The 15814-nt window shown below is 36.2% G+C and overlaps 1 long non-coding RNA gene across 1 annotated transcript; it reads right to left on the bottom strand.

The window, feature by feature from the left end:
* Positions 1 to 351: 351 nt before the first annotated feature.
* LOC147496784 (uncharacterized) lies at positions 352 to 1777 on the bottom strand. The gene is made up of 3 exons (XR_015196659.1): positions 1548 to 1777; positions 871 to 946; positions 352 to 576 (listed from the first exon to the last, which is right to left on the bottom strand). It is a non-coding gene; the product is annotated as an uncharacterized LOC147496784 (long non-coding RNA).
* Positions 1778 to 15814: the final 14037 nt, after the last annotated feature.

Here is a 15814-nt window from a genome sequence, read left to right as displayed (position 1 = left end):
TTTGTCACTGTTTTTTTTTTTTTCCAAAACCGTGACGGAGTAGGGGTCATTTTTTTTTCCCCAAAACCGTCACAAATATTTGTTCCAGACTAGCCTATTTCCACTGTATAAAACAGTAACAAATAAATAAAAACCGTCACAAAAAATCAACTCTTTTGTGACGTTTTGGAAAAAAATCTTTGTATTCATCTTATAACCGTCATAAACAAGTCACCTATTCATGACGGTTTTGTTAAAACAGTGATTGTTTTTGTCTTTTTTTTTCAAAAAAAAATTGTGCTAATAAATGAGAACATTCCACATAGACCATAGAATTGGACCTGTAATATACTACACTCCTGAATATAATCAATTAAACTTCAAGTAGCATTCATAAAGTACTAATTCCATTCATTCCCTTGGATAACCAATATATATTTTTACTTAATCATAAAACATAATGAAGTAAATAACGCATTTCCAATCTAATACATATAAATTTAATCAGCCTAATCCAAATCCAAATAAAAAACCTAATCTCGCATGAAGCGCATTGGGCATGAATACTCATTGTTTCCTGTCTGGTTGCATAGGGCCCTGAAAAAAATGAAATTGAATTAGGGATTTTATACTTCATACTTCAACATCACAGTTCCCACAAACACGACTTAAGAAAGTGACAATACACAAAGCTAGGGATGCTCTAGATAAGCAAGAACAACAAGTATCTTGCTGACCTGCACCTATCAAGTTAAACTTGACCAAGAACAAGAATTTCCTTCTCGTTCTTAAACTTGAATCTTCCAATCACCCATTTATTTTAAAGTGCACAAGCATGTATACCATTAGACAAAAAGATTAGAAAGCATCCCATAGTTTATAAGAACTAACCTTTATATTTGGAGGTACGCTTGGCAAATGGGTGGAAACCGAAATTAATAGCACCCCAAAGTCGCTGATCTAACATCTGCAAAAATAAAAAATGTGTTCAACATGCTTAAATCCATATAAATATACATTATACTCTATACCCTATACATATATGCAACTTATATATTGTGACAATATATAGTCTATCCCCTATACATATATCAGCTTCAGGTGTTCGTAAATCAAGTAGTTAAAGCCATCCATGGAGAAATTTCAGACCACACACATGAGACAATACCCATTGACTAATAACTAGTGTAAGAAAATGGGGCTCAAGGTATGATACATCTCTACCACATATGTCTATGTTCAAATCTCCAAATCCAAATATGAGGCATAGATAAAGGTCCCAAGTCATGCACTATCAAAAATTGAAATAAACATTGATAAAACCATAACCAAATATCCATCCTTGCACATATAACTATAGCCATATATCGACGACTAACGATGAATAAACCTACAATTAGAATGGAGCCATTAGCAGATGAACCAAATGAATGTAGACTAGCTGAAAGAAGAAAAGGATCCGCATAAGTTTAGGATGACAGGCTTACAACAAGGCTTATATATCCATGAAAACATAATTTGATGCAAACCAGAAAACCAGAAAGCGAAATAAAGAGGCCAACATGTACATTGAGTGTACATCGAAGTCCAGTTACCATCCATGATCTGAAACATATGTTGTAACACCTTTACCTCCACCACCCTCCATTTCATATCCTCCATTGACCAGCCAGTAACACAGTCGTTCATGGTCGAGTAGTGAGAGTACTGCCAGATACTTAGTCGTCTTATCTACCTCGCCATTAGCTCTTGCTGCCTTCAAGTAGAACCTATAAGAAACTCTTTATCACACTTTTGGTCGTGGCTAGGATATAAACAAGTGGCAGTTTATTCTATAGTATGTAATTTCAGATTACACTACAATAATTTCTATGGACGAGAAAGCTCGTTTCATGGAAGTATGTAAAACACTTTCTGACATATGTGCTCTGTTCCAAGTAGTTGCCATGGAATTGTGCCCCATTCTATAGATACCAAGTATAACAGAAAAGTTGTAGTTATATTTTGAAATAGCTCAAAATTCAAGAGAGTTCTAGGACTTACAGCTCCAATCTTTGATTTAACTTCCGAATCGATCAAGGGAAAAGGTTATGGATGAAACATTCACAAAGCATACTCCACCATCGGCGTCTTTGATCGAAGAACAGTGTCATCGTCTTCCATGTATGTACCAAGTATACCCCTAGTAAAATCAGTAAAAGTGTTGATGCACCTATACACAACGTTAGAAACTTTAGAGTAACTGGAGGAAGCTAGTCCAGGCAGTCTTGAAGTTGCTTTGTAGGAAATTTAAGAGAAACGAAGGATCATCCGCTCTTTTTGAACAAAGTAAGTAATCGCCCATGATTGAATAACCATCACCAAGTGCATGGTTCAGCTTGAACACTATTGTTCCAGCTGCATTAGATGTTAGGTAATTAAACAAATGCATATTAATAACAAAAAAAAAACTAACTAAAAAACCACAATTCCAATAATATCCATACCTTTGTCGCCGCATAAAAGTAAGGCTTAAACTTATACTTACACTTAAAATTTGATCCATCCTACAATAAATAAAAATAAACAAACTTATCAATTATCCCTTCAGAATATGATTAAACCTTACCACTATTGTGCAAAACTCACATCTGAAACCCGAACTTGACATGAAACCCCCAAACCTAGAACCAAACCACGTCTTCCTATATCAAAAGAAATATCACCTGCCACACCATCTCAAACCAAAAGAAATATCAAAAGGTCCTTTTTTAAAAAAAATTAACAATTTCCAAATCCCAATTGCGCTCTTGTTCGATGGTACATCCAACCAGAATGTAGTAGTATCAAACTTCATTGAGAATGGTCAATGTACAATGGGCATTTCCAAATCCCATAATACGCCAGCAAGAACTAGTACTTTGAATTTCCAAAATGGGCATAAAAATAAATAAAAAAAACGAAAACCTTTTAGTATGACAAATTCAAAGGCGAAGAGAGAAACGAGAACTAACCTTATCATCAAACCACAACGACTATTGGAGTTTGACTGAAAACTTGAACGGTTATTAGAGTTCCCAACCAACCAAAAAATCTTTCTGAAATTGGAAAACCTAACAGCTAGAGTGAAGAGAAAGTGGGGGTTGTTCGAACCTTTTTTCTTTTTGTGTAAAGGAGAGCGAAGTGTTTCAAGGAAGCGGGAGTCTGAACATGGGGCTTCACTGGGCTGGGCTGGGCTGGGTTGGGTTTGTGTATCTAAGTAGTTATGTTTTAGGGGAGTCGTGGGTGCACGGGACCGAAAACTAAATGGGTCATATAAATTATAAAACACGGGTGACATAAAGAGGGGAGCATAAAGAGGGGAGCATTTTCTAGAAAATGGGATTTGTGACAGTTTTAGATCAGACAGTCACAAAAAACATTTCAAAACAGTCACAAAAGCCTATTTATGCCATTTGTGACCATTTTGAACAGAATAGTCACAAATAACATTTTAAAACAGTCACAAAAACCCTTTTTTCTACTAGTGCCTATTCAAGATGGGTGAGATTTACACCAAATGATGAGCTGAAGTTCGCGAGGAAGAGAATAGAAAAGAGAAGAGAAGGAAGGAGTTGAAATTTTTGGTACCCAGTGTTTACCAGAAGGCACGTTTGCTCGATTAACAGAAGACATTTATACTCAGTTCTGAATAGAGTTTTTGTGGACTAAGGTTCCGGCGCTTGCAACCACACACTCTAGGGATTTTTAGAAAAGAAAATAGAAGAGGGCCCGGCTACCCTAATGGCATACTTTCCCTGTTTATATCACATGGAAAAAAGTACACCAGTGAATTTATTAGTCTGTGTAGACTGGATCTTTGAGAAGAGTCTCTTCGATATCTGGAGAGCACAACTCATGATAATGTTTAACGCGTTAGCCATTTACTTGAAATTCGCTGTCATCATTTACGTTTTTCAAAGATATAGCCCCATAAGGGGTGACAGCAGAGACAATGAAAGGACCAGACCATCGAGTTTTTAATTTTCCTGGAAAAATGTGTAATCTTGAGTTGTACAACAAAACTTTTTGACCAACTTTAAAATCTTTTCTCAATATGTGCTTGTCATGCACTCTTTTCATGTTGGCTTTATAAGATTTTGAGAGATCATAGGCATCACTCCGAATTTCCTCGAGCTCATTTAACTGCAATTTTCTCTTTGCGCCTGCCGCATTAGTATTATAATTGAGGCTTTTGATGGCCCATAGAGCACGATGCTCAAGTTCAACCGGCAGGTGACAAGGTTTTCCAAAAACGAGGCGATAAAGAGACATCCATATAGGTGTCTTAAAAGCTGTTCTGTATGCCCACAAGGCATCAGATAATCGTAGAGACCAGTATTTTCTAGATGGATTAACAGTTTTTTCCAAAATGGATTTGATCTCTCTATTAGAGACTTCTACTTGGCCACTGGTTTGAGGATGATACGGAGTTGCCACTTTGTGCGTGACTCCATATTTCTTTAATAATGATTCAAAAATTTTATTACAGAAATGTTTTCCCCCATCACTAATAATAGCTTTTGGAACGCCAAATCGAGAGAAAATATTTTCTTTTACGAAAAAAACGACAGTTTTATGATCATTAGCACGACATGCCAATGCCTCAATCCATTTTGACACGTAGTCAACTGCTACCAGTATGTAAAGGAAACCATGAGAATTTGGAAAGGGACCCATGAAGTCGATGCCCCATACATCAAAGATTTCCACAATTAAAATGGGATTTAAGGGCATCATATTGCGTTGAGTAATGCGTCCTAGCTGCTGGCAGCGGTTGCATGCTTTGCAATGCTCATGTGCATCTCTAAACAGTGTTGGCCAATAAAATCCACATTGTGGAACCTTGGCCACTGTTTTCTTACCACTAAAATGACTACCACAAGATTGTTCATAGCAGAATGATAACACGTCATTGTGTTCCCAGTCGGGAATGCAACGACAGATTAGTTGGTCGGAACAATACTTGAAGAGGTAGGGATCATCCCAGAAATAAAATTTCACAGTGGATAAGAACTTTTTTCGGTCATTACGAGACCAAGATGAAGGTACTTCCTCGGTAACTAAGTAATTTACTATGTCAGCGTACTAGGGGGACAAAAAAATGGAATATAAGTGTTCATCCGGAAAGGAATCATAGATAGGTTTGGTATCAGTATCAATATCACTGACAAGTCTTGATAAATGGTCAGCAACCACATTTTTGCAACCTTTTTTATCTCTAATTTCTAGAGTAAATTCTTGCAAGAGGAGAATCCAGCGGATCAACCTCTGTTTTGCATCTTTTTTCGCTAATAGGTAACGAAGCGTCGCATGGTCAGTGTAGACAATTGTGGAAGAACCCACTAGGTAAGGACGAAACTTATCCAAGGCATATACAACGTCTCAGTGGTTGTATAGTTACGTTGAGCTTCATTAAGGGTTTTACTTGCGTAGTAAATGACAATTGGCTTATCTTCTCAGCGTTGCCCTAGATGCTAGACTCTAATAGCATAGTCACTTCGCGTCACACACATTAATTCAAAAGGTTTAGACCAATCAGGTGGTTGAATTATCGGAGCGGTAGTTAAGGCGGATTTTAAAGTCTCAAAAGCTTGTTTGCAATTGAAACTGAAGTAAAAAACGGCATCTTTAAGCAAGAGATTGGTTAAAGGTCGAGCAACCTTTGAGAAATCTTGAATAAATCTCCTATAGAAACCTGCGTGTCCTAAAAAATGCGAATGTCGCTTAACTGTTTTGGTATAGGAAGTGAAGCAATTTTTTCTATCTTAGCTTTGTCGACTTCGATTCCGTCTTTTGAAACGATATGTCCTAAAACTATTCCTTTTTTAACCATGAAATGACATTTTTCCCAATTAAGAACAAAGTTTTTCTCTTCACAACGTGTAAAGACCTTTTCAAGATTTGATAAATAGCTATTGAAAGAATCTCCATATATTGAGAAGTCGTCCATGAATACTTCCATAAAACGTTCAACCATATCACTGAAAATGTGAAGCATGCAGCGTTGGAAAGTACCAGGTGCATTGCAAAGGCCGAAAGACATTCATTTATATGCAAATGTACCAAAAAGGCCAATTGAGCGTAGTCTTTTTCTTGATCGCCAGGATCTATGACTATCTGAAAATATCCCGAATAACCATCAAGAAAAACAATAATACGCATGACCGGCTAACCATTCAAGCATCGATCGATGAAGCGGCGGTGGAAAGTGATCCTTACGAAGTTACTGCATTAAGTTTTGCGATAGTCAATGCATATTCGCCATTTTATTGGAATACGAGCGGAGATGCATTCATCTTTATCATTGCGCACAACTGTAATGCCAGATTTCTTTGGAATGACGTGTACTGGACTCACCCAAATACTATCGGATATAGGGTAAATAATATCTGCATTGAGTAATCTTAAAACTTCCTCCCGTACCACATCTTTCATGGTTGGGTTTAAACGACGCTGCGATTCACGCGACGTCTTAGCATTTTCTTCAAGATGTATGCGATGGGTGCATACATTAGGGTCAATGCCTTTAATGTCATTGAGGGACCATCCAATAGTAGAACGGTGTTGTTGAATGACATCTATTAAACATGATTCTTGATCATCAGTCAATTGAGATGATATAATAATTGGATGACTACCATCTAGATCAAGATGTACGTATTTTAATTCCGAAGGAAGAGGTTTTAAGTCAGGGGCGGGTGGAGTGGGTATTAAAGATTCTTTAGGAAAATCGTTTTGCATAGAGTAAATAGATTGATGTTCCTCCAAATCACTAGACATCACGGTCGTAGGGTCAAATAATGGTATTGACTTTAATAATTCGTTTACTTCTTGTCTATAATCATCGTCCTCAAATTCAGAATCGCTAAAGGAAAGAAATTGGTATACTTCATCTTCAGGAAAAGTGTTTGTTAAATACTCTTGCACAATGCTATCAACCCTGTTCACCTCACCATCAATGTCAGTCTCTGGAATTTGTTTCATCATTTTGAACACATTTATCTCGACCGAAAAATTTCCGAAGGACATGGTCATGGAACCATCCCTACAGTTAATAAGAGCATTAGCAGTTGCTAGGAACGGACGTCCTAAGATGATAGGAATATAATCACATGCAACTTCAGTATCCAAAATAACAAAGTCGACAGGATAGAAAAAGTCTTGGACTTTTACAAGGACGTTTTCCACAATTCTTTTTGGATACTTAATGGAACGATCGGCTAACTGTAGAGTCGTGGTGGGTTTCAGCTCATGAAGACCTAGTTGTTTAAATAAGTAATATGGAAGTAAAGTTCACACTAGCTCCTAGGTCTAGTAGCGCAGTAGCCGTATATTTGCACCTAAGGTGCATGTAACCGTTGGTCTACCAGGGTCCTTGTATTTGACTATACCATTGTGTTCAGTGATGGATGGAAACTGTTCGGTGAGGAACGCTTGTTGAGGAACATTAGTTCTCCTTTTTGTGGTGCACATATCTTTCAGAAATTTTGCATGTTTTGGCAATAGCTTTAAGGCGTCGAGAAAATGTAAGTTGATTGTCAAATTCTGAAAAGTCTCTCGAATTTCAGCAAAATTCTCATTAGGTTTATTCTTTTGCGTCGCGAAGGAAAGCGGTGCCTTAGCATGAATTTGGCAAAGGGGTCCGCTTGCTTGTTTCCTAAATTCTGAGATGTTGACTTTGTTGTATTTGGTGAATCCTCCGTAGGTTCATTATTGGAAATAGATTATTTGGAACCGTCGGATTCCTTTGGTTGATCATCTGGCATACGTATTTGATTGTCTACAATTTTTCCAGATAGAAGAGTAGTGATTGCATGCACCTCACCTTGGTTGGGAGTACTTGTACCAGGTGCATTGGTGAGTTCAAAGGCAGTGTTTGCTGGCTTAGGGTTTGGAACTGCTTGTCTAGGAAACACGCCTTTCTGACTTTTTTCTTGCGCCAATTGTTGAAGTGATTGTTGAATAAACGTTAAAATTTGAGATTGTTGGTTCATGTAAGCTAAGAAAGTCTCACTTGTCCTATCCGTAACGAGTGGCGCAGGTTGTGTAATAGGTACTAGATCACAATTATTACTGAGAAGTTGTTGATTATAGTTGGGATTTGGATTGGCTGGAACAAGGCCACGGTTGGTTTGATAGTTAGCATCTGAAGTATTTTGAAATTGATTATGACTTTGTTGGTATTGTTGATTGTTTCCTTGGTGGTATGGAATAAAGTTGTTGGTTGGTCGAGCAGTGGATTAAGCTTAAACCTGAAGGAGCCCCGGTACCGTTGGTTATTCTGGCGCAAAGTTTAAATTCGGATCTTGTCGCCGCCAAGGTGCATTAGGAATGTTGAATGCACATGCCTCTTCTGATGGTTGAGAAGGGGAGGCATATAACAAGGGACAATAAGCATCAGGATAGTCAGGAGTGAGACAAAGAACACATGGGGATGTGTCAACGTTCATGACCTGTTTTGGGAGTTGATCGTTTACTTGAACTGCAAGGGCATCTACTTTTTTAGTTAGGGATTCTATCAAATTTTTTAATTCGGGATCGATTTTTACCTCAAAAATAGATGTAGCCTTTGTTACAGTATCCTTTGATGATCTAGACGACTCAGTGTTACCCCAGTGTGTACCTTTTTTCGCTTGTTTTTCAAGAAAAGTATATGCTTTAGTAGCTCCTTTGTCCATGAAGCAACCACCGTTCATTATATCAAGAGTTTCTTTTTGGTGATCAGAAAGTCCATTAAAGAAGGAACGAACAAGGACGACTTTGTCTAGTTGGTGATGAGGACATTCTAAAAGAAGATCAGTAAAGCGACTCCATGCTTCCGTAAAGGATTCATGAGGATTTTGACGAAAGAATTGAATTTTTCAAGCATTTGGTGAGTTTTTCTTTTGAGTGTAAAATTGAAGCATGAAAGCTTGAACAAGTTTATTCCATGTGTCTATGGATTGTGGCTATTGTCCTGCAAGCCAAATTGACACTTTTTCTTCTAAAGTGAATGGAAATAGCCGAAGCAAGAGTTGTTTCTTAGAGACAGCTGGATGGTGAAATGTTGTGGCCACTTGTTGAAGCCTACGAAGATGATTGTACGGTTTTTCGTGATCCAAACCATGATACACAGGTAACAAACTAAAAACGTTTGGCGGGATACGAAAATCACCGACAATGTCCTCAAGTTTGATGTAGGAAGAAGGTCCTTCCTGTAATGTAGTATAGAAGTCCGACAGGGGCTTCTCAGTTGGTGGAGGATCGTCGACCATTACGACAAAAGGTAATGGCGACGAAGGATCTTGATGAAGGTAATTAACAGAAGAAGAACAATTTTTAGGTGAGAACTTGTACAATTGCTTATCGTATTTTTTTCGACGATAGGTATGTTCAAATTATTTAGTGGAACCAGACCTTAATCTCATGCAAGCATAAAATTAGATCTAATTTATAGAAGGAATTTATTATTACTTGAGTTTTATGATTCTCTTGAAGTATTAGAGTTGGACAACGTAGGCCTAAGCTGCTGCTAATGTAGCAGTGAAGCGAGGAATAAGTGTGCATAAACCAACGACCAGGTTACAAGAGAGATATGAGAGAGGCTTTCCGTGCAAGCACGGTTCTAATTAAGTAACCTCGATCTGTCAAGTTTCCTAGACACCGTTAGAATATGATTAAGATTTATGGAATTAAAATTTATGCAAGGTCGTTCTTTTTTTTTTTTTTTTTTTTTTTTTTTTTTTTTTTTTTTTAAAGATTTATGCAAAGGTGAAAATACAAGCATATAAATACGATCTACTCATACAATACTAGATGTAGTAGCTTGTGAAGATACTCTACTCATACGTATAGCTATACGAATAGGCAATGTTGTATCATCGATAAATATTTCCATAATGAGGCAAATATACATCGAATAACGTGATATGTATGCGCTAATTTGTAAATCGATATTGCGTAGGCGATATCTACGATTCTGAGCAAATTTATTATTACTCATAATTATTTAGATACGGTAGCATGTGAAAATATTATACGTACACATATATATACTAATATGTGAAAACGTAAACTAAACAGGCGACGTATTTTACCTAGACTAAAATACGACTCTTGTATTGCATAATAATTCGATTTCGTTAATACTCATTGAGATTGCAAGTGTCATATAGAGAGCAGCTTCACCCCTTAGGGTTTAGAAACAACTTACCCAACTCATATTTTAACCCTCGTTGGAATGTTCTCCTCTTTCATGACAAAATCGACTTATTAAACAACATAATTTTCTAAAATGATAATTTTGGAGGGGAAAACAGTTGATTTTGACCTCAAAAAAGACCTCCACTGAGCAAAGCTAGGTGGTGACAGCGTGCGCGCCGTCGAGATCTTTTCGAATTGAGCTCACACGCGTGATTTAGAGAACCGTAGCTAAAGTTATGGCCAAAATACCAAAACACACCCTAATTACTATGTATAACTCCTAAGTTATATATGCCAACATGCAAATAACCACTCATACAGTAATATATATGCTAAACGTGTGACTTATATATATATATATATATATATATATATATATATATATATATATATATATATATAACCATGCAAAACATTACCATTGTGTATATATATATACATTAATATGTAATTCATGACTACTTAATCATATATATATATATATATATATATATATATATATTCACAGGCGTATTCACATGATTCATGCATAGTACTAAACTAATACGCAAAATATAGTCAATTAACTACGACATAATAACTACATACATGTGAAGCATGCAAAAATATTGAAAATTTGGAACCTGCAATCTTCTCGCAAGTCCACCAAATAAATGAAACGTGCACATCAGACCAAATGTTTTACAACAAGCTTAGTGGTTGTTGTAGCCTAGTTTCCAGGTCCTAGTATTTGGAACCTGTCAGTACAACCAAAACCAGTATGCGGATCAGTAGCAAAAACGAGGGAAATTTAAAAAAAAAAGAAGAAAACATAAGAAAAAGAAATATATGAAAGGATGAGCGTGGGGGCTTCCCCTTGGAAGAATTCCAGTTTGCAAGCACAGGTCCTTGGGTCTTTAGAATGGCAGCGGCGCCATTTTGATATATGTCTTTTGCTACGTTAGAGATTTGAATCTCTTCTTTGGCGAAAGTGCGAATTCAAAGATATTTTTCCTTACTCACGATCTTCGTGTTCATATAAAATTGGAGTAGGGATTCGAACCAACCTAAATTTCTAGGACCACTTACAACTTGGTTTTTACTCTTTTAGGGAACTAGTGAGTAAGTTTAGCTATGATTATATTAATACTACAGACTTGGTTTCTTTACTACACAAAAGTTAAAAAACATTAAGTTGCGTAATCATGCAACTAAGACACAATAAAATTTTACTAAAACAAAAGTTGAGAGTTAATTCTCCTCATGTGAAGATAACTTTTGTTATTTGATTTTTGTAAGTGTATTTTTATCTTCCTAGAACTCATACACAAGTCCTAATAAAAGAAAACTTCATCCCTAACATGTATGACTCATCTCTAAGCTCATACATGCTATCATATGGAACCAAAGCAATGACTTATCTCTAAGTTCATCACTTGATCCCTAACTAGACTCTACACCAACTATCATTTTGGGATAGGATGTAGGTCTAGTTGTTCTTCCTAAACAACTTACTGAACCAAAATAACAAGAATTTTCCCTCACATGAGTATTATTAATTCCCCGCAAAGGGAAGGTTTAGCTCATGATCCTTGGGCTAAAACTAAAACAAGAGTTGAATGTAAAAAGAGAGAGACCAAAAAGGACCAAAAAGAAGAAGCTATCTATTTATAAACTCACTTGCATGAAGAAGTGAGAATTTTTCAAGATGAACACAAGGTTTCCTCCATTAAAACAATTACAAGCTATTTTTTTCAAAACTAAAAACTAAATAAAAAGTAAGGCTAAGGAACTAAAATAATACATGGTAAAGGAAAAGAAGTCAAGGGAGTAAATGGATTGTCCCCCCACTTGTTTTGTTTTCTTCTCCATTTGAGAGAAATCTCATTTCCTCCCACGTGAAACACCAAACCACATTTACTCCATTTTTATCCACCACATTAAAACAAAGTGACACCTTGCATTTTTTTCACTATTAACACCTAATCTAATTAATTACATGCAAGGTGTCAACTTTGCACCAATAATTTGGCATTTTTGTCTTGACATGCTCTATGATTTATAACTCATCAAATCTTGCGGGCCCACATAGTGGGTCCACGTGCAATCTAGTGGCAGTCCGGTCTTTTGGTAATTTTACAACTTCCCACCTATGCGTAGAGTTCATCGCCCTGATTGTCTGAGCAGCTCACTTATCGCATTCGGAGTCCTGGTTCAAGAGGTAGGAGCTTCGGAAGTTTGATGCTTCTGTGCGGATTTGTTGGGCTTTACATGGCTGATTTGGAAGAATTTATATGTACGTCGTTCCCCGTGCTTTAACGCAGGTTTAACCAATATTTTCATGTTTATTGCGAATACCTGCAAAAGTACGAAAATAAATTTATTTCATGATTATTAAACACATAATTAAACAAATTTATATGTCTCAATGGGGTTTCATATTACAGTTTTGGGTGCTTATCACACTCCACCATCCATCACAGACCAACTCTACCAGGAAATGGCCAAGCAAACAATACTAACTCAGCAAATAGCAACTATCTTATGTTTTCTCCAATCCGATTCAAAAGATGCCACATCTGAGACTAATATTCTTCCCACCAGGCCAGAACCCAACCAACAAGAGAAACAAGGTGTTACTATAACAAGCCCATTGCTAAAGCCCATCATGATATTAATGACCAATTAAAATCCCATCACCATCCACCTGACTATCGTGAGAATTCCATATCTTATGGCGATGACTATATGCCCAAAGTCACAGTTTCTCTCACATGTCTTAATGCATCATCACCCATAAATGAGAAAACTCCGACAGAAGAAACTCAAGAACATGTATTAGACTCGACACATTTGGAAAATGGCATTGAGAAAATTTATGAAGATCTAGGCAGAGAGGAAAAAGAAAGGAAGTGCTTAGAGAAGAGGGAATAAAATATATGGTGGAAAGTAGATTTCAATTTAGTTTGGTCGTTAAAGACTTATCGATGGAACAAATTTATGACATCTTTACTATTGCAGATATGAACCACAATCTTATGGAAACGCCAAAACTAGATGAAGAATTCTCTGAGTTCTCGAGATCATATGAAGAACCACCACCCAACCATCACCATCCCAAATTAATATATATCTCTTGAAATCCAACCTCCATTCATAAAAAATCCACCAATTTCTGAGGACTGTACCATGAAACCAATTCAAAGAAACCTCAAATTTGTACTTAAGCCAATTGCCTTTGAGATCATTCATAATTTTCTAAATCTTCCTAGTAAAGAGACTTTGCCCAATACACAAACACAAGAGTCCATCATTTCAGTAGTAGAGAAATCTGATATGTCATATTCCCCATCATCTGAGCCTCATGAAGGACATATACTACCAACCTCTCACTCTTTTGGATAATTCAAACATAACAGGTTATTGCATAAATTCCATGATGGGTTACACAAATATTCTCTTATCATTATGCATCTTACACTCCAAATACATCATTTCATTCTATTTAGGGGTTTATGCTTTCATATATTTTTTTATAAAGATCCCCAACTGTTTAGGCTATTAGTATATAGTTAACATCATATCATCCATCTTATGCATAGTCTTGGAGAATCTAACTTAAAACGACCCCACGTATAGTCTTGAATATCTGACTATAAAAAATTCATGTTTTGTTTTCTCGATGCATTCCATGAATGGAATCCTTAAGGTAACCGGACTACTTCACTTGGAGTGTGTGGTTGTAAGTGCCGGAACCTTAGTCCACGTATATCTCACATTTTCTTTACACTTTTACTCGTCGTTTAAGTAGTGTACCCCTATGGAGCGAGTATACAATTTTCTTTTTCTTTATTTTACAATTCTTTTTCAAAATAGTTGTTTTTCTCCGTTCTCAGTATGAAAGTTTCTCGATACATCAATAGTTATGTGATTTTTCCAAAAACAAAACGGGCAATGGATTCCACATAGACCAAGCCTTAGAAGTACGTAATCTCCATTCTTCTAAGGGCGGTTTGAGGATCAGTTATGTGTTACTAGGGGCCACCTATATCACCATGCACTTTCTGTCTCAACTTAAACCACAAAGATACCAATTGTCCCTTGCTCACTAACATATCATCACATCAACCATCAATATGTACCTACAATAATCAGAACAGAGCATTGGTTCCTATCCCATTTAACCAGAACTACCAAAATCCACCAAAGAGACCTAGTTCCACCACCCACTAGTGTCCAATCAGCTAAACTCTTGCATTATGTCTTGCACAGCAAACCCCCAACACACATAACTGAAGCCACAGTTTGACTGGATTGGGTTCAATAAAGAGCCGACACGAAAATTGCTAGAGATACCTGTTACAGTTTGTTTTCAATCACTGCTTTTGAGTACGAGTCTCTTTATAGCATCTTTACATAAGTTTTCCAAACCTGAGGATATATATATAAATGAAATTAAACGTCCCGGAGTAACCAAAATGATACTGGATTAACGTATAATTTTATCTTCTTGTCAAAATCTCTATCTGGTTAGAGATACCTTTAGATTGAGAAAAATAATTTTTGTTTAAAACACACACACACACACACACACACACACACACACACACACACACACACACACACACACACACACACACACACACACACACACATATTTCATATGTGTCTATATAGATAGTTGTTTACATACCTTACATGCATGATTATTATTACACTAAAAAGTTTGAAATGTAAGGTATATGCATGTTAGATTTTTCTGCATTACATATGTTTTCAAAAATATAAAAACCCAAAAAGATTTTATAGTAGAATAAATATCCCTAGTATAATAAACCATGTATTTCTCGTTCTAAATCAAAGAACCAACGCCCAAACTTATTTGGGGGTGGCGTATTTTCATCATAAAGAACATAATACAGGTGTATCGCCATTTTTGCTCATGTTTCTATGGTAATCTCTTTCATTATCTCTTCATACTTTGACAAAGTATAGTTCTATTTGAGGTGGTATAGTAACATTTTGCAAAAACTATGCATTTTATACATAGTAGTATATTTCTTCATTTCTAAATTTTTTTTTTGAAAAAAGACCAAAAAATATATTTTTCTGTTTAGTATTAAAAAGTCTTGTTTTCTTTTTCTATGATGAATAAAAAGTTTAGAATTCTCATCAGAGCAATAGAGTTAGGATTCATTCTTCATACTTAGACTAATATACATACAATAGTTTATGCATCTTTTCATGAATGACATGCATCAGCATTTGTTTGTATATAGCAGTGAGTTTCCGAGACCAAGGTTAGAACAATTAAGTTTCATATCCTGCGAGAATCTAGCTAAAAGCCTCATCTGAATGATTATTGAGTGATGACACAAAGGATGTCCGGATAGAAAAACCACACGTCTACTTGCTTGATCACCACGCCATATCCTATGAGAGAATTTAAGCCCTTTTTGGATCGATATAGCCAAATAAACGTTAAAAACCCAAAAAAATAGTTTTACTCTAGTTATCCCTCTTGAGTTTTTTACAATTTTCTAAAAGCCTTTTTATTCTTCACAAAAAATTCCTAATTCGTTACGACACATAATAAAAAGCTTACCCAGCTGACAAGCTGATCGAGAACTGGATAGAAAAAAAAAAAAAAACC

Source organism: Coptis chinensis, chromosome 5 (genome assembly GCF_015680905.1).
Source record: "Coptis chinensis isolate HL-2020 chromosome 5, ASM1568090v1, whole genome shotgun sequence".
Lineage (NCBI taxonomy): Eukaryota > Viridiplantae > Streptophyta > Magnoliopsida > Ranunculales > Ranunculaceae > Coptis > Coptis chinensis.
The sequence above is the reverse complement of the archived record's forward strand: the minus strand, read 5'-3'. Positions and strand labels throughout refer to the sequence as shown.